The 18,621-nt window shown below is 46.3% G+C and overlaps 2 long non-coding RNA genes across 2 annotated transcripts; both read right to left on the reverse strand.

The window, feature by feature from the left end:
- Positions 1-281: 281 nt before the first annotated feature.
- On the reverse strand, positions 282-12,960 carry LOC122389563. Its single transcript, XR_006257995.1, has 3 exons — positions 12,343-12,960; positions 11,243-11,375; positions 282-480 (listed from the first exon to the last, which is right to left on the reverse strand). It is a non-coding gene; the product is annotated as an uncharacterized LOC122389563 (long non-coding RNA).
- A 3,171-nt stretch (positions 12,961-16,131) lies between these two features.
- On the reverse strand, positions 16,132-17,813 carry LOC122389568. The gene is made up of 3 exons (XR_006257996.1): positions 17,726-17,813; positions 16,994-17,371; positions 16,132-16,194 (listed from the first exon to the last, which is right to left on the reverse strand). It is a non-coding gene; the product is annotated as an uncharacterized LOC122389568 (long non-coding RNA).
- Between the last annotated feature and the right edge of the window lie 808 nt (positions 17,814-18,621).

Here is an 18,621-nt window from a genome sequence, read left to right on the forward strand (position 1 = left end):
ACTTTGTACTCTTGGCGCTTAAACATGAAAAACTTTGAAACATGAAACGCACGCAGACCACGCAGTATACAGTATACACTCTTCGTCTGTGGGTCTGTGCTAGATCTGAGCTGCCGACATGACAAGAGTGGCGTACCGCAATTGCCAGTACTCTCGCACGCGCATCTTGCACTCTACTCAGCCAGGGAGCACACTATCTTCTACGATGCTTTACTTAGTGAAATAGATGTTTAGGGCCTTCTTGTAGAGCACCTCGAAGAGCACCTCGAAGAGTACTTGCATGGTCAACAGAACGGAAGATAAAACACGGCATGAGTTGCAAGGATTGTGGCAACTTCACCGACCTTCGACTGTGGCAGCTCGAACTCGCTCTCTGAACGTTGAGGCGGGACGACTGAACACTCACGGAGCTCTGCTCGTTCTTCAGATCGTCCAGCGTCGCCCCGCGCCCGTAGGCGGGTAGCGCCACCAGTTCGTCACCTGTGAAGAGGAAAATAAATTAACAATGATTTCCCGACACAGCGGAGCCAGGAGAATAAACATTATTGTATGGTTACTCCCGTTGAAGCCTCAGCCCTTCGGGACCCGTCAGGAGCGCGGCTCGCTGCCCTTCCGTGGTGCAACTGAGTGAGATATAAATTGTCTGCATGTATTCACCGGTTCAGGATGCAATACGTAACATTACTTTTACTATTGAGTAAAGATACATCTCAGATATTTGTATACGGATAGAATCAAAATGATAAATCACATAAAGTTTTAATTATAATTACGCATCTTCAAGTCATGAATGAACATAGTGTACTAATTTCGCCGGGACCAGAGAAAGGCCACAATGCCAACGCTGGTAACTTGTCTGTAAAGAGGGACATAAAGTAACCAATGACCCCGCATTCCGCAACCACCGTTGACCGTTCCCCCATGTGCGTTATACGTAGGTAGGATGAGAAAGTAGGGGAGAGTGGGGCACATTCGTGCAAAAAATAGATAAATCCATATATCTTTTCTTTGGTTAGTGCAATGGCAAAATTGTTGATTATAGTATGGAAAGGAACTATTGCATGATATTTTTCCTCTTTAAAAGTTATCCTCTAAAATTATTGCTTCTATTAGAAAAAAAATGACTTTTAGCAGAGGCCAGTTTTACCAACAGAAAAATAGCAGCCCGGCGCAATTTTTCTGTCAAAAACCAGCCGACGAGTTTCACCAACCAGGCGAAAAAATATCCGCCGGCGTGAAAAAATATCAGCCAGAAAAATAGCCAATGAGTTTCACCAACGGCAAATGCGGCATTAATGGAGTGTTATTTTGCGCCATTATTTGTAGAAAAACAGCCCAAAAAATAGACGGGCGACCCCGTCTATTTTTTTGATGTCGTGTCGGAACAATTGGCCTCATTTGTTACTAATTATCGTGATTTGCGCCTCCCAGTTGATATAATAATTTAGTATGATTCATGGCCAATTTGTAAAGCATCTGGGCTTCAAGATTAGAAGAGGAATACTGATGATATTGCGTAAAGAAAGAGCCTTTGTCACCAGGCAGGACCAAAAGGAACCAACAAGACAGTGTTTGGTGTTGTGGTGTTAGTTTTTTTCGTTTATATTATCTTTTTGCTACAATCACCCAACAGCAAGATGATGGCACATTATTAACTAGTGGTCAGCTTACAAGTTCATTGCTCTTGCGAGTCGCACGGAAGTGGAAAATAATGATGGAAGATCATTTTCGAAAATTGAAGGTGCTTGAACAAATGCTGGAAGGAGAGGCAGAGAGGGTAGGCTCATTGGACTCAAGATTTTAAATAAATATGTCACTGTTTTCACATATTCAGCTACATTTGACAATGCAAGGCGCCAACTACTGATACCACTAGTCACTACTACTTTTGGGTGGAACTTACTTGAGCTGTGCGGATTAGGGAAGGTGCAATGGACATGGCTAAGACCAAAATGGCAAGATTTTCAAGATCAATGACAGTAAATTTAAAAGAAGAAATTGAATAGCATGAAAGAAATGTATAAAGGCTTGTTTTTGAAGCCAAACGTGCAAAGTTTGCATGGTTATTGGTTGCGAACCCGAACAAACTTGCTGTCATAAGATTGTGCCACTGAGCTCAGCAAGTCATGCTGCCAATATTGAAGGAAAAGAGAATAATAGTACCTAATGTTGTAAAATGTAAATGAATCCATAACTGTTGTGTGTGCACTGTGCTGATATTGAATGCATGTGTATCTTGCATGCATGAGTCATGCAGGGATCATGTTAAAACTGGCTGTAAGTATTGTGATTTAGTTTTGCAAAATTGTGGAGGCACCAGGCAAATTGCGGCCGAAATGTTATTTGTTCACCTCAGCGCTGAAATTTCTGCTCACAGAGTGTTCAGATCATGCGCCGAAATGTTCATGCAGCCCATCCGTTACACTGGTCATGTTGACAGTGACAAGGATTTCTTCCCAGTCTCATGTTGAAATACAATAATAATTCACTTAGCTTGATTTTAGCTTATGTTTTTCATGCCAGTTCCTAGAATAAATCAGCCAATATTTTCTGTCATGTGAGAAATATAATAACAATATGCACAATTGCAGGCTGTGGCATGTTGTGAGGTTTTTCCTTGTTTATTGCTGAGGTTTTACCAGTCTCTGCTGCAAAAACGGTGATGAATCCACCATCGTCCGACGGTTTCGATGACGCCAATCATCGGCGAGTGTTGCTGTGATGGCCGACCTGACTGAGCGCACAGCGGCAGCCGCCGTCGCCAATAACGACAGTGAGGACACCTCCGAGTCGGACAGAGATGCCGCCGCTGACGACTTCACCGTGCTGGACGAGGTGGAGCGCTCGAGCCGACAGACCGTGCACCGCGTGCGCTGCCCGACTGGCTGGCGCACCTGCAGCCGATTGGCGACCGGCGGCCGGCGCCGGCCAATCTGCCGGCGCTCTACCCCGAGCTGCGCGCCCGGCTGGCCGCCGAGGGCATCGAACAGGTGTTCCTGGTGCAGGTGACCGTGCTGCCCGAGCTGCTGGCGGCCGCAGAGTCGCCACTGCCACCGGCCGACCCCTGAGTCTCGGCGCCGGCCGGCCGCCCGGTGCCCGCCGTGTTCCGCCAGTACGACGCCGACACGCCGCTCTGCGTCCAGCTGCTGGGTGGAGACACAGTGGCACGAGGGGGCGCCAACTGGTGGCGGTGGGGCCGCGCGGCCCGGCCTCCCTGGCTGATCGTGGTGAGCACTCCCGGCTGGCTGATGGATCACATAACCAGCGCCGAGGGAGGGCTTCTCGCTACCGCACCTGCGCTACCTGGTGATCGACGAAGCCGACCGGGTGATCGAGATGGCCGAGACGGGCTGGCTGAAAGCGGTGGAGCGGGTGGCGGCGGCCACGGCGCGCCGCCCTGCATCGCCGGCCGGCTGACGGCCGCCGCCGTCTGCGCGCCTCACCTGCCGCTTCAGAAGCTGCCATTCTTGGCCACCCTGTCACAGAACCCGGAGGCCGGAGAAGCTGGAGCGAATGTCGCTGTTCCAGCCGCGACTGCTGGTGGTCGGCACGGCGGCCGCCGCCGTCGCACTGCCCGGTCAGTTCGTCGGCAGGTTCACCACGCCGGCCGAGCTGAGCGAGTCGTTCAACGTGGTGGCGCCGCAGCCGCTGAAGCCGCTGCTGATGCACCATTTGCTCCGACAGCCCGACTGGCGACGCTCGCTCGTGTTGGTCAACTGGAACGAGGTGGCGCACCAGCTGGAGCTACCGCTGTCTGTGCTGGGCGCGCGCGTGACTGAGTTCTGTGGGGTAGTGCCGGCGTGCCGGCGGCGGCGCGCGCTAGCTGAGATGGCCGCGCTGGTGTGCTTGAGGCTATAGCGCGCGGTATTGACGTGGACGCCGTGGACGCGGTCGTGTCGTACGACATCCCGGCGCTGTTGAAGACGTACACTGCGTGCGTCGGACGGCGCGCATCCGCCGGGCCGGCCAGGCGGTCAAGCTAATGTTGGAGCGGCAGCGCAGCAATTTCCAGCGGCTGATGGTGCAGGCGGGCGGCCGGGTGCGGGAGACGCTGGCGCTGCTGGACGAGCTACGAGCTGCGCCAGTACGAGGCGACCTACGTCAGTGGATTTCCACACTAGCTTCTAGTGGATCGCTGTTGTTTTGTATGCTCATTGCTCATGATTTATTTACATTTTAGAAATATTGCAATGAAATAGATGTATGCCTTGTCATCAGCCTAGAAAAGTTAAAGTAAGTAAAGCGTTTTAGTTGCATAATGTATGTTTGTTCATGAACACGGATTTAACATGTCCTAACTCCCAAACATTTCGATATTAGACCCGAGTTACAAACTAATCGAAAGGCTTAGACGATCATTTGGGGCGTAGCCAGACAGCTCGGCTGGGTGTGAAAGCCGGCGACCAAGGTGGTAACCACCCGATCATAATGCACAGCGGTCTCCGTCGGACGATTGTGTCCGCGCGCAACGAATGATCTGGGCACACGCAGAGGAGTTCGGCAGGACTCTCCACTGAGCGGTACTGGGCGCAGTCGAACGACGGTCGACGACGCTAGCGCAGGTATTGTTAATTTGTTACGACTTACGAGCCGGACCAGTGTAGCGGGCCCGGAGCAAATATGCTTTGCTGTGTGGCGTTCCTTCTTCTCGACCGGGCCCGGCAAACGGGGCCTGCATATCGGCTAAAACCACCTAGCCGGGCAGTCTGACCTCCACCTCGCCGAAGCGGAGCGAACGACGTACCCTCAGCCCTGCAATGACCGCGGTGCAGCAGTTAATCTGGGTAGGTATTTTCCTAAGGTAAGACACTCGCCTTTGCACAATGTTTTACATATATAGGCCTTGGCGAGTTCGTTAGCCCTCTTACTCCCGCTAGAAGGTGCTAATGCAGTGCACGCGAAGCCGCCTCGTAGCACCGCAGTTCAACTTCAATCGCTCGGCAGCGGAACTGTCCGTCGTCCGTCCAGCTTCAGGTGGCGTCTCTGGGAGCAATGCTGACCGCTTATTTGCCGCTCTTTTGAAAGCAAGGAAAGAGGTGCGGCTCCCGGATCTGTCGGGAGCGGGACTCATAGGCGGCGGAACGGGTAGGGCACCGGGGCACCGTGCCCCCCTTTGATTTTGACATTTTAATATTAACCCTATGGGCGTTGCATGGAAAGAATGGGACCAAAAGTCGGCAGTGCCCCCTTAATTGAAGGTGTTCCGCTGCCACTGGAGTGGGTCTCATCTTAGTCCCCACCTCATAGCTGGAGGTCCACACATTGCGTTCTCGGTCTACACGATGATTTTCTACAAGGTGCGACTAAAAACAGACAAAAAGGTACATAACAAGTTGAAGGTATTGTAAAAATTAATATAATAGGCTGACAGGAAAAAAGATCCATCTTAAATTTGCCTTAAATGCAAGCTTCCTTACGTCACCTTTATGAATGACGTGCCTACGTTTACAATTTGGTAGTTTTGTATTGTATTGGCTTTTGCTGTGCACCAGAATGTTAATATAGATATGAAAGTTTATAATGCTCTACTTTGTTGTTATTACTCTTGAAAATAATGTAATAATTTACTATTATAATATTTCGAAATGTATATAGCATTTGCATTAGAAATCACGCTTCAATTTGATTGAAAACATGCTTTAAATGATTTATTAATCTCCTTGACATATCGTAATTTGATATCGTAACAGAATATCAGCTGACTACCGGCGACAAATAATTTCCGTCCGAAGTCGGCTGGAATTTTTTGTTGGTGAAACTCGTGGCTGTGTGGCGTCTATTTTTTCGGCTGGATATTTTATTTCGGCGGCCGGCTGGTATTTTTTGGTAAAACTGGCCTCTGAACGTTTGCACGAAACTGCCCCACCTATGGGGCACATTCGTGCAAGGGATGGGGCACTTCCGTGCATCCTGCAAGTGCAAAGTTCGAGAAATTACCGGGCATTACCAGAAATTTACCAAAGGAAATTGGCAGGGGGTCATTTCACTTGATTCCTTTCGACAAGAATGCATTGCACAACATATGTAGACAGAATGGGGTGGCCAACAAGAATGTGCCGGCCTCCGTGACCTCGCCAAGTTCGCGTGAACTACTCGTCACGACGTCGCAAGCAGCCGAGACTGAGTCAGGCGAGCGTCATTATAGTGAAACCTATTACAGATAAAGTCATAAATCGCAAAAACTAAAAAAATATGCACGAATGTGCCCCCAGGCAGTGCGTACACTAACCTGCCCCACAACGTTATTTGTAATATATTTCAAAACTTCTTGTTGAAAAAATGACACTTTTTCAACAAACAAGTTTGCAGCAGTTCCGTGAATAGAGTGAGCTTCTTCGCCCCCAATTTTGAAAAGCTGAACCCATTTCCGAGTCTGGATCACGAAAATGGATGATATGAGAAAAGTTTGGAAAGCTCACGAACATTACAAATTTTCCAGTTCCAGTTTGGTAAATTTTGACATTTTTCGATATGAAGGACGAGTGCGTTCGATCTATTGTGGTTCCGGACATCGCGTTTGTGTTCCTTCAATCGTGTGTCGAGTCACATTTTTCGATATGAAGGACGAGTGCGTTCGATCTATTGTGGTTCCGGACATCGCGTTTGTGTTCCTTCAGTCGTGTGTCGAGTCACAAACGCGATGTTCGGAACCACAATAGATCGAACGCACTCGTCCTTCATATCGAAAAATGTCAAAATTTACCAAACTGGAATAGTGCTCATGTCATTGAAAAAGGCATGTCAAAATCGGTGAGAAAAGCTCTGGAAGCAGCTCACATCTGTTTCCAAGATACAGTGAACGAAAAACCTGGATTCTTCACCTGGGCAAAAGCGGCTGCAATGTTGGCACTAGGAAAAAAATCTTAAACGATTTCTAAACGAAAGGTGATTGGCGAACTTTGAAAGACTCTGAGAAAAGGCGAGCGAATTAAACGTTCCGACATTGACATTGTGACCTGTAGGTACATTCATTATATAATTTAATTTTCAGCATATCAAAAGAACGTGACAAGAACAATAGCGTGATGAATGCCGTTCTCGGTTGAATCAAAGAATGCATTTCGAAACCTGTGCCCGATGTGTCGACTTCAAACGATTTATACCGATTGTTTTTGATACTGTGTTTTTAATTTAACCCTCGCCCGCACATGCCATTTTCCCATCCTAGAACGCACATGGGGGGTGGTTGCCACCCCCCCCCCCGCGCCATTTCGTTCCTGTTGGAGATAGAGCTTAGCGGTAAAGACCAAAAAGATTCTTTGGGAAAAGACGAATCCAACGATACCCAGTTTTACCTTCTCAGGTCAGTCATTGACCTTCCAGGTCAGGTCAAGCTAAAAAATGTTGCTGTTTTGGGTCACCGTTGGATATCAAGTGCGCTGCTTATCAAATACCGATGACGATGCTGTTTTCTGGTGCCAAGCCAGCTAAAACCTCTTTGTCACACTACCCGACCAGAATTTTGCTGCTGAGGTCATTTCAGGTCAAGTTAGGTCAAGGTCAATTATATGTGTTTGTATGTCTGTGTGTGTCTGTGTGTATACTGATGTGTGCACCGATTGTTTTTGGGTCCATATTACATGAAATCATGATCTGAGAAGCTTTTACCAAAAATGCAGTCAAAAAAATTCACAAAAAGTAAATTCCGCTTGCCTAAAACGCAATTATCTTAGATGACCTAGGTTGACCTTGACCCTGACCTTGACCCCTGTACATCGTCGAAAAACATGTTCCATGATAGGTGGGAGGTAATACTGGCAAAAAAGGCCGAAATCAGGGTGTCAAAAGCTCACAAGGCCCATGGCAAACGCAAGATGTTGAGAATTAGCCATTTGGGTCATGACATGACCTGAAATACAAGGTCATATCTCCGAAACCAAAAGTCACAGAAACTTCAAATTTTCAGTGGACATCAAGAAAGGATAGAGGAGCAGCCATACGAAAAATCAGCCCTCTACCTCTAAAAATGTTGAGTGCAGAGCAGAAAGACTACCTGGGGGGGTGGCAACCACCCCCCCCCATGTGCGGGCGAGGGTTAATTAACCCATTAATGCCGGAATTTTTATTTTTTGATTCTTAAGTTGCCCTTAACAAATGTTAGCCACACGGGTCCCAGTAAGAAAACTGTGCAAGCTTAAAAAAAATATTCCATCGGTTCTCAAGTTATAAGCATGGGTCATAAATGACCCAACCGGCATTAGTATTTAGTATAGTCACAAATAAGGAGTTATCACGAAAACCGATTTAGCTAGATACTGATTATTTAGGGACATATTTGTGTTATGAGGTTATCGGTGGATCCAACAAATAACTAAATGTACTTACTTTTATTGACGTTTCGGTTTCAAACAACCTTCGTCAGAATAGAATTACAAGTTACGTCTCATATTTCAAAAATGCACATATTTCAAACACACTGAGAACCTCACACGATTGTTCTCTGCCGGTGGCAGAGAACAATCGTTCTCAGTGTGTTTGAAATATGTGCATTTTTGAAATATGAGACGTAACTTGTAATTCTATTCTGACGAAGGTTGTTTGAAACCGAAACGTCAATAAAAGTAAGTACATTTAGTTATTTGTTGGCTCCACCGATTAGCTAGATACCTTCTTGTGTATACTGTATAGCGGTTTCAGCCAAACAATATTAAGAGGCACTGCATTGCAATGCTTTGCAACGTCAAATTGGCGAGGCCGTTGGTGCCGGTGGCAGGCCTGTGGTGCCCCTGCTGGGCCTCTGGCGCTCTTGACACTGTCAGGGGCACCATAGGCCTGAGAGGCCTGTGGTGTCCCTGGGCCCTGACAAGCCTGAGGTGCCCCTGACAGGCTTGTGGAGCCCCTGGCAGGCCTGCGGTGCCATTGCTAGGGCTGTGGTGCCCCTGGAGGCCTGTGGTGCCCCTGCTAGGCCGCTGGTGCCCCTGGGTCCTGGCAGGACTGTGGTGCCCCTGACAAGCCTGAAGTGCTCCCGACAGGCCCGTGGAGCCCTTACAGGCCCAAGGTGCACGTGCGAGGCTGGTGGTGCCCCTGTGAGGTCTCTGGTGCCCCTGGCAGGTCTCTGGTGCCCCTGGCAGGTCTGTGGTGCCCCCTGGCAGACCTGTGGTGCTCTTGCTAGGCCGATGGTGCTCCTGCAGGCCTGTGGTGCCCCTAACAAGCCTTTGGTACCCCTGACAGGCCCGTGGTACCGCTCGGCCGGCCGAGTCGCCGGCCCGCCCCTCGTCACGGCCCCGCACGACCAGTCCGCTCATGATATCCCAACATCGCAACACTAGGTCTGTGGTGCCCCTGTCAGGCCTGTGGTGCCCCTGATAGGTCGGTGGTGCCCCCGGGCCCCAAGGGAGGTCATAAGTGACCCATATGACCCCCCTCCCTTGGATCCGCCACTGGGATCTGATCACAACCCCCAGAAATAAGTAATCGTATAATCATCAGTTGCTTCCCTTGTATTCAACATACGAGAAAATTGCCAACACTATTGCCGGCTGGGTCATTTATGACCCAATGATATTTATCGAGGAAAAAAAGTTATCCGATGGCGACAAGAAGGGCAAAAATATACATCATACCTTTTTCAGACAAATTTAAATGCCAGGTGGACGATCATTCAACAGATAGTAAGGTGCAAACATAATATAATATTGCTTTTTGGGGCGGCGCGCCATTGCTAGTGACCGGCGACTGTGCAGTCCCGTCGTCTTTGGCTCCAGAAACTTCAGTGGACGAGCTCACACAAGTTTTATGCGGCTCCGACGCTCGCCACTGAACTCACAAATCCAACAAAACATACGCACAAGTTCCTCAAAGTGCCACTTGCCTCCATTGAGAAAAATCATTAAGGTTTTGCTTTTGGGTCATATATGACCCAAGCGGCATTAATGGGTTAATCACTAGTATCCACTGACGAAGGCACCCTGTGGCCGAAACGTCTGGTTTTAGGAATTTGACTTGTGTTGCCATCGATCGTGAATAAAACTCAATGATTATTTACAATAGACCTTATAGCTGTGGCTACCAGAAATCAAAGCCCACAGTTGTATAAACAGTCAACAGATATTCGTCGGTCCTCGGACATTCTGAGAAAAATCATCGATCAGATTGGCGCATGCCTTGCGGTCCGAGGAGCTATCAGCACAGATTACAAATTGGACGGGGGGGGGGGGGGGCGCGTAGATTGGCCTGCTACATCTGAAAATGTAAAAAAAAAAAATAGCGCCCTCTCACGATCACAATACCATAACCCGCGCACCGACGGGGGTCTGCGCCAACTTCGTACCGACGGGGGGGGGGCGGATTACTGCCCCCCCCCCTGAGATCTCGAGAACGAAGCAAGATAGCGACAAGAGGTAAGCGGCAAGGGATACGCACGGACAAGGTCTACAATTTTTACTAAGGTCATTTTCAGGTCAGGTCAAAGATGACGTCACAGGGGTCAAAAAAGTCAAAATAGCGGCGCTAGGTATAGAGAGAGTTTTTCTCGAATAACTTTCGAACTAGTCAATATAGGAACAAACTAAGGGCAGCATCGTGATCCTCTCGTCAATCCGCATCGAATGATATATATGTTGACCTCAAAAGGTCAAGGTCAAAGGTTGACCTCAGGTCACGTGAACTCGAGGTCATCATGCATATCATTCGATGCGCCTTGACGAGCTGAGCACAATGAGACCATCCGCGCGGCTGTATCTTGTTCCTGTACGGAGTTATTGTCAAAAAACCGCTGGTGACCTTTGATGACGTCACATGACCTTACAGCTGCCCAACTGCAAAACAGACCTCAAGGTAGTGAAGGTTGATCGTATATGAGGTCATGTATGGTTTATGGGGCCATTCCGACCCGTTTTAGTGGTAAAAACAGGGAGTTGATTTTTCCCCCATTGACTAATAATGGGGAGGTCGAGAAATTGACCTGACCTTAGGTCATCGATATCAAAATTATGAGATAAAAAAATTGTAGCTACTAATGACCTTATAACATCCTGCGACTTTCAAAGGCCTCCGACATCTACTGTAGCTCTGGCACGGTGACAAAATTGCAAAAAAGTGACTTGAGGCTGGGTCATTCAAAGTGACCTGGTGACCTGACCTTAAAAAAAGTTAGGAGGTTCAAACTTGCACACCATGTGTAAAATTGATGAGAGAATAGTCGTACCAAATTTCGCGTTCCCGCTATTTGCGAAAAACCTCAGGGGGGGGGGGGGCAGAATCCGCCCCCCGTCGGTGCGCGTGATAAGTGATCGAAACTCACCGTCGGTGATTGGCGTATCAGGGAGGACGTTGGCCGCATACTGCTCACACACTTGCTGGATGTTCGTAACTTTTTCCTTTAGCTCTTCTGGCTCCTCACGAGTCCCCATAATCAGGGTCAGATCGTGCCACAACTGAAATGGAAGGAAAACAAATATTAGGCAAATATAGAGCGTGCAATCACCAGTAGCGTCGCTAAAATGGGATCTTATAGGAGCCGGGAAACTCTGGTGTCGCATCGAACGAGCTCAGGTGACCACCTGCTGAGCATGATTTTAACTTAATTCCTGTGTGGCTGGCTCCTACCTACAAAAGGCCTCCGATCTAGAGGGCATCATCTCTTTTGAGGAGTCAGAGGGCCGAGGGGCCCTAGTGGTCACTGGTCAGACACAGATACCATCGGCTATTCACAGGAGGCCCCAGGTGGTAAGAAAAACCCCAGCTGTCAGCGAAAAATAGAAGGAAAACTATTTATATCACATTTTTTGGCTGTAAATTGATAATGGTCAGTCTGACCAGCAAGTCACTTTCACTGTGACCAAAAATGGGTTAAAGGGACTATCCCACCTTCTTAAATGTTGTTAAAACCAGTTAAATTGTGCCCGACTTTATAGATTGGATGACCAGGAACACGGTTCTGGCATTTATTTTTCATTAAACATCTTAGGCTTCCCATATTCCAAACACAAACTTTCAAATATGTGACGTCACAGCCCAAAATTACCTCCTTCCCCAGGCCACATTACTGTCATAAATCTGATTCTTTTTACTCTGTAGGCACCACAACAAAGTTCAGACCAAGTTTTAAGCGATTTTTCAACGAACAAACCCATTTAAATCAGAATGACTAAACGAGGTGACGTCACACTAACGGTCGCTCTATGTTGAAGATAGGGCCTTGTACAAGCCCATTTTCAAATGAAGGGAACGAATTTCTTCAACACCAAGAGGCCGCGGGGGTTGCAACCTTAGATACCTAGATAGTGGTTTCTGAACCTCGCCGCAAACTTGGCTATCTCAACTCAAACCCCATGTTAAAGGTGGAATAGTCCCTTTAATATAAGGCAATATCCTGGCCAAAAGATACATTTTAAGTCTTACCTTTGTTGTTCACTGCTTGCCGCGGTCTTGGTCGTCCAGTAGACACTGCACGCTTCACCTGCACGCCACCCCACGCTTCACCATGTATCCATCCAGTTCAAAGTTTCGACACAAACGGTAAAATGGCGGTACAAAATGGCGGTATAAATTGGCCACGTGGAACACCATAGTAAAATAACGCCCCGAGCTGTAAAAATACAACACTGAAGACTGAAATAACCATGTAGCATAAAACCACACCTAAAAATCCCTCGCTTATCAAGTCCACAGTGTAAATTTACTCCATTTAGGTTTTGCGATAATCAGCTGAACCACGCAAGTGTAAATTTATGCTACCAACTAGCCATTTATTATCCGCATGGGATTAAAAATGCACTTGGGTAATAATTTTACTACCAATAAGCTGAGGTGTAAAAAACATAAGAACTTGAAATTACACCATAGTTGCAAGAAAACCCTAAAGTACTGGATGGATTACACCTAAGTTGAGTAAAAAATGCACCTAGTCATCTTTTAACTCTGAATTTTCGGCTAAGGGTGGTACAAATAGTCTGGAAAGTGGTGTTAAGTGGTTACAAATATCACCCAAAAATACCACCAAGGTGTACTTTTCTTTCAGTGCAGTCCCACACCCTCCATCCTGACTATCTGGCTGCAGAGCTCCTTGTGTGCGCAATGGTCCGCAAGGTCCGAAGCACCTATCCAACAAAAGAAAGAAAGAAAGAAAGCTCCTTGTGGAGGTAAAAGAAGGTATACCACCTAGTCGCTATCTAGTCGCTAATGCCATCTAGTATACAGACGGCAAGCAATACGGTACGGCATAACTTCAGGCGCTCTTTATTAGTGCCATCATAGTGAAAGCAAGACAAACAACGTGGCATCATATAATTTCAGAAGTCGTTGCCTGTGCCATCTACCTAGTGATGAAAAGGAGAAATGCGGTACAGTATAGCTTCAGGCGTTCGTTGCTAGTGTCATCTAGTGATGGAAAACAAAGCAATGTAAATTCACGGTAGGTAGGTATGTAAATGTACAATTTTACAACAACACTGAAAAAAACTTACTCCCCATTTTCTAATTTTAGAATGCCAAAAAGCACTCCTGCAATCGAATAATTTTATGACCTGGCATAAGCGCCTAAAATGGGGAGTTTTGGGGAATAAAACTAGCATATAGAATATATTTAGTATCCGTACGCTTATATTATTCGCGCTAGGGAGTAATTTTATGACGGAGGATAAAAGTATGCTATCTTTGGATAAAATTACACCAGATGATAATTTTATTAACTTTATACTAAAATTACTCCCATTCGGGGAATAATATTGCCATGCCAAAAAGCACTCCTTTTTTCGATAATTTTACCCCGGAGTAACTCCCCGGTAAAATCAAGCCCCGGTGTAAAAGTACCATCCCTGATAATGCGGGGTGATGTGATATTATTATGACCAAGTGTAAAATAAGGAATGCATTTAAACAATGTATTGAAACACCAACAATTGATTAACGAATGGTACCCGAGCATCAGCAGGTACATCTTAATTTGGACGCACTTCCAGTGATGGCGCATTGCGGCCGACAGGGACGTAATTTTGCTTCCTAGTTGAGAAGCGGCGTCTCAACTGGGAGGCAAAACTTCGTCTCTGCCGGCCGCAATGCGAAATCACTGGAAGGACGTTCAAGGTCACAACTCACAAGGGCGTTATGGTTAACACTGAGGCTAACGAATAACATCTGCGCATAGAACCACCGCCACGGATGGCAGATAAAACGAGCGTGTATGGTTAACACTGAGGCTAACGAATAACATCTGCGCACAGAACCACCGCTGCACGAATAGCAGATAAAACGAGCGTGTATGGTTAACACTGAGGCTAACGAATAAAATCTGCGCACAGAACCACCGCCACGGATGGCATATAAAACGAGCGTGATCTGGGCTATGAAAGACGTACTGAGACTCATTGGCGTACTGAGACCGCCGCAGCTGAATTAGTCATAATACAGAGGCTCCAGTAGTGTGAGCCACACGTTGCGAGTCACTTGAGCCACAGGTGAGCCACAAGTCACGAGTCACTTGAACCACAGGTGAGCCACAGGTCGCCAGTCATTCGAAGTGGGCATCTCCGATGCTGGTTCTACACTACCTGGGTAACCTCCCACACCTTCTGTGATAAGCCAGATAGGTTTACTTTACATCGAATCCCACACTCCGGTAAAGAATCTCGAACAGGGCCCTACAGGGCCCCGTGAACTTTGTGTAGAAGACAGCGTGGGCGGCCGTCATTAGGGCCACGGTCTCCAACCTGGTGGCCGGCAGTTGGCAGACCACCACACCGTCCACCGATAGTTCCTCACCTGCCTGACGAACCCCGTTTCTCGGATCCGCCAAGGTGCCAATGGTTGTTCCACAACCATAGGCAAGTAGAGCTAGCAGCTCGTCGTCTGCCGTGAAAAAGAATATTGCAGTCAGTTGGCATCAATGCATATCGTACAAAAAACGTAAAGGAAACCTAGGAGAGAAACAAGGAACCGCGTTCGTACAGTAGCTGGCAATGCCATCTACAGTATCTGGAGACGATTCTTCGCTTCTTCCTGATTTCTTTTCACTCTCAAAATCGTAGTACGATGCGTAGTACGTTTGCGTAGTAGGTACGATACACTCTTACAACTAAACGTGGTGCATAGTTACAAAATAATTATACGTTGTTAAAATATTTCAGTGAAATAAGAAATTAGTACCCGATGTTCCGCTGTCATGGTTAAGTATGGAGTGCAAGTAGGTATCAAACTGCATGCAACTGTGGTATATTTGGAGACAATGAAGACAACCATGAATGGAGACAACCTGAATGGAGACAACCATGACTTTTCAATATCACTAGAGTTAAACAACACTTTTTGACTAATAGCAAAACCAACGACGATTGGCTGTCCAAAGGTGAGGTACAACATGTTGTCCCGCCCGTCGTTAAAGTGCAAAAAGGTGGCATGCCACCTTTTTACGGTTTTCGGTTTAAAACGGTTTTCAGTAGACCTGACCCACCTATGACCTACCCTGAAGTCCGTTTCCCGAAATTCGTCCTAGTTTTCGAGATATCCGCATTCAAACTTCACATTGATGCCATCACAAAAAGTGTGGGAGATGGGATTTTAACATGGTAATGTTACATTCCCATATTCCACACATTTGTGATGGCTTTAATCTGAAGTCCAATTGCGGATATCTTGAAAACTAGGCCGAATTTCGGGAAACAGAATTCAGGGTAGGTCATAGGTGGGTTAGGTCTAGTGAAAACCGTTTTGTGTAAAAAAGGTGGCAGCCTTCCTTTAAGCAAAAAAAAAAAAATCATCAAGAAAATAAACAGTTGTCCTGCCCTCTGCTATTAATGTATTACGCCATTGGGATATGTGAAACGTCATTTCTCCATCGTACAGGAAGAAGCATGCGTGGGAAATACCTTCCTACACTTGGTCTTGGCTAATGTTTTGGCCTGACCTCGTATTTATCGAAAATACCTCGGGCCTAACTTTACATTCGCTAAAAAAAAAATCAGTCAGATCTAAACATTATTCCAGCCCTGGCCAGGAATATATTGTCTACGATGATCGGCTCGAGCCCAGTTATATAGAAGAAGAGTATCCCCCCCCCCCCCCGGCACGATTGTTGCTAGCGGAACACCTCATCCGAAAAGGTGTGCTTCTGCCCGTTCAAAACTCACCGTCTTTGTCGGCCGGCTCCACGTTTATCATCGTCTGGGCATACTTCTTCGCGGTATGTCTGATTTTGTGCAGGACATGCTCCTTCACGTCCTCCTCGAGCCCCATGATCATTCCCAAGTCAGTCCACACCTGGAAACATCGCAAAATCACATTTATGAATGGAATTAACATCAAGCAACATCAAGTGAACATTATATCATTGTGGAAGGTCAGGTCAGGTAAGTTACTCCAGCTCACCAAAAGTTTGAAAGCGCGCCACGTCAAGTGTCGACCTCTGGTGATCTTTTACCTGATAAAAATGACTGGAATGCTTTCGTCATGGTCACATCCCAACTCCGCCTTGAGCGTTTCGTTACAGTTACGTTGCTTAGGACCAGCCAAGTTAGATGGGAGGGGGGGGGGGGGGTGACTTCCCAGCAGGCGGTAGAAAAACCAGAGGGAGTGGGTTAAAAATTATACAAATTTTCCAGATGTTTTCCTATCCAATGTTGTTCCCTGATAGCGCGGATATAAAATGGTGCCACTAATTATATAGTTAGTTCAGTTCAACCATCCCCCGTTAACGAGTTTCAAAATTCCTTTACCGTTACATCACGCTGCCGCGCTGGCGGGAAAAAAGTTCCCACGCATTCATAATACATAGGAAGATGGTGATCATCTGGGTCAAATGGCGAGCTTATAATTGGGAAGTTTATAAAAAAACACGTTTACATGAATGTTTGAAGCCCCGTTTCTCGATAATCCACCCTTAAAAGGCACAGATGTCAAATGTGACATTTTATCTACACCACGCTTACGCATAGCCACTGTGACGTCACCGTGGCGGTCAAATTTTCCTACTGAACTACCCTGTTAGTAAAGGAATCTCGAGTTCAATCACACATAACATTAGACAAGACTTTTAAATACCGAATAAAGCAACACTTACGGCAGCTTCGCTGTACATATCCGGGAATATCTCCTTCATCTCCTCGCCAGTCTTCCGGTTTCGGTTGCTCGTGAGGCATATCCGCCGAACCTCGAAGGAATCTTTGAGAACAGATGTCTTTGTGAGTGACATCGGCGTGCTTTAGCTTGGCACTGAACTTGGCGGTTTCGGTGCAGATGTCTAGCTTCGACTTCTTCGTTTTGGGAAACATCCCCGGCATCCCCTCTTCAGCTGCCGCACGCTTTTTCACAACGATGCCCCTGGCTCGTCTTTCCGTGTCGATGACGGCGTTGCTCAATGCTCAGTGGCTTTCGACAGTTCTTGAATCTGTTGACTGTTCCGAAGTTTCTGTCGGAAGCTGTTCTTCCGCAGAGTCACCTTTGAGAAAGAAAAGAACCGTTTTTTAATTTCATGGACAGCTTTATCAGGCAGTGAACACTGAACAAGATATAAATACGTTCATTAAACGTGTTTTCTTCTATCGTGATCATGGGAGGATAGAAACAACAAAAAGTAGATGTCCGGATATGACCGTTTAAACAATTTGTTTTGTTTGTTTGTAACAACAATTTGTCAATTTGTTTTGACAATTTGTCTTCCAGAATTTCATCATCGCGGAAATCTTCGTCCGCTAATCTACGTCAACGCATTTCTTGGATTGTATGGTCATACTACGGATTACTGTAAAGTCATACTAACAAAACACAAAGGATAAAAGTAATTTCAGCTTACCTTCGAGGACTGGGACGCTTGCTCGGTTCTCTGACAGATGGCCTTGGTTCTGACGACTTGAGCACAATGGCGGTCGCGAATGGTCGCGAACTGAAGAGACATTCCGAAAATATTATTCTTGGAATAATACTGTGCTGGACGAATAGATTAATCACTTTTAGATTAGTTATGTTACAACGGAATAGGATTATCAAGAAAGTGATACAGTATTGCTTGAAATACGCTCCCGAATACTCCCGAAGAATAATGTTAGTAATGCTACCACATAATATTACTCCATGGTTATAAAATTATTGTCCGGACATCATAGTTTTATCACAAAGGAAGTAATTTTTACACCTACATGAGAATAGTTTTATTCTGTCGCGTCAATTTATCAGCCGTAATGGAGTATAAAAATTACCCTAATTACTCCACAGCGGTTTATTTTTATGCAGTTTTGATAAAAGTACTCTAGCTGTCAATTTTATTACCATCTAATGGGAGTTCAGCACAAATATATTCCAATGACCTTGTTTATCACTGTGAAATAAGCTAAAATTACACCATGCCTCTTTGAGACTGATATAAATTTATAACCCGAAAGAATAAAAAGGACACGTGATAAAATTAGAAGATAAAATTACCACTTGCTAAAACACAAAAGAGATGATTATAGTACCAGGTTTAAGAATAACTTTCAAAAACGCCCTTAATGCAATGCAGAGAGTAAGAATACGCTACAAAACATAATCATTATATGCCATTGGTGCGTTATTATTCGCCAAACTGGAGTGGAAAAACTCCAAAAATAACTCTCTAGGTGTAAGTTTTTTTCAGTGAACGGACGGAACAGTACCTACCTTTAACTTCAGGACGCTTCAGAGTTCAGGTGAAAGTGGCTAAAAAATCAATAC

Source organism: Amphibalanus amphitrite, unplaced genomic scaffold, assembly GCF_019059575.1.
Source record: "Amphibalanus amphitrite isolate SeventyFive unplaced genomic scaffold, NRLGWU_Aamphi_draft 000362F_arrow, whole genome shotgun sequence".
Classification (NCBI taxonomy): domain Eukaryota; kingdom Metazoa; phylum Arthropoda; class Thecostraca; order Balanomorpha; family Balanidae; genus Amphibalanus; species Amphibalanus amphitrite.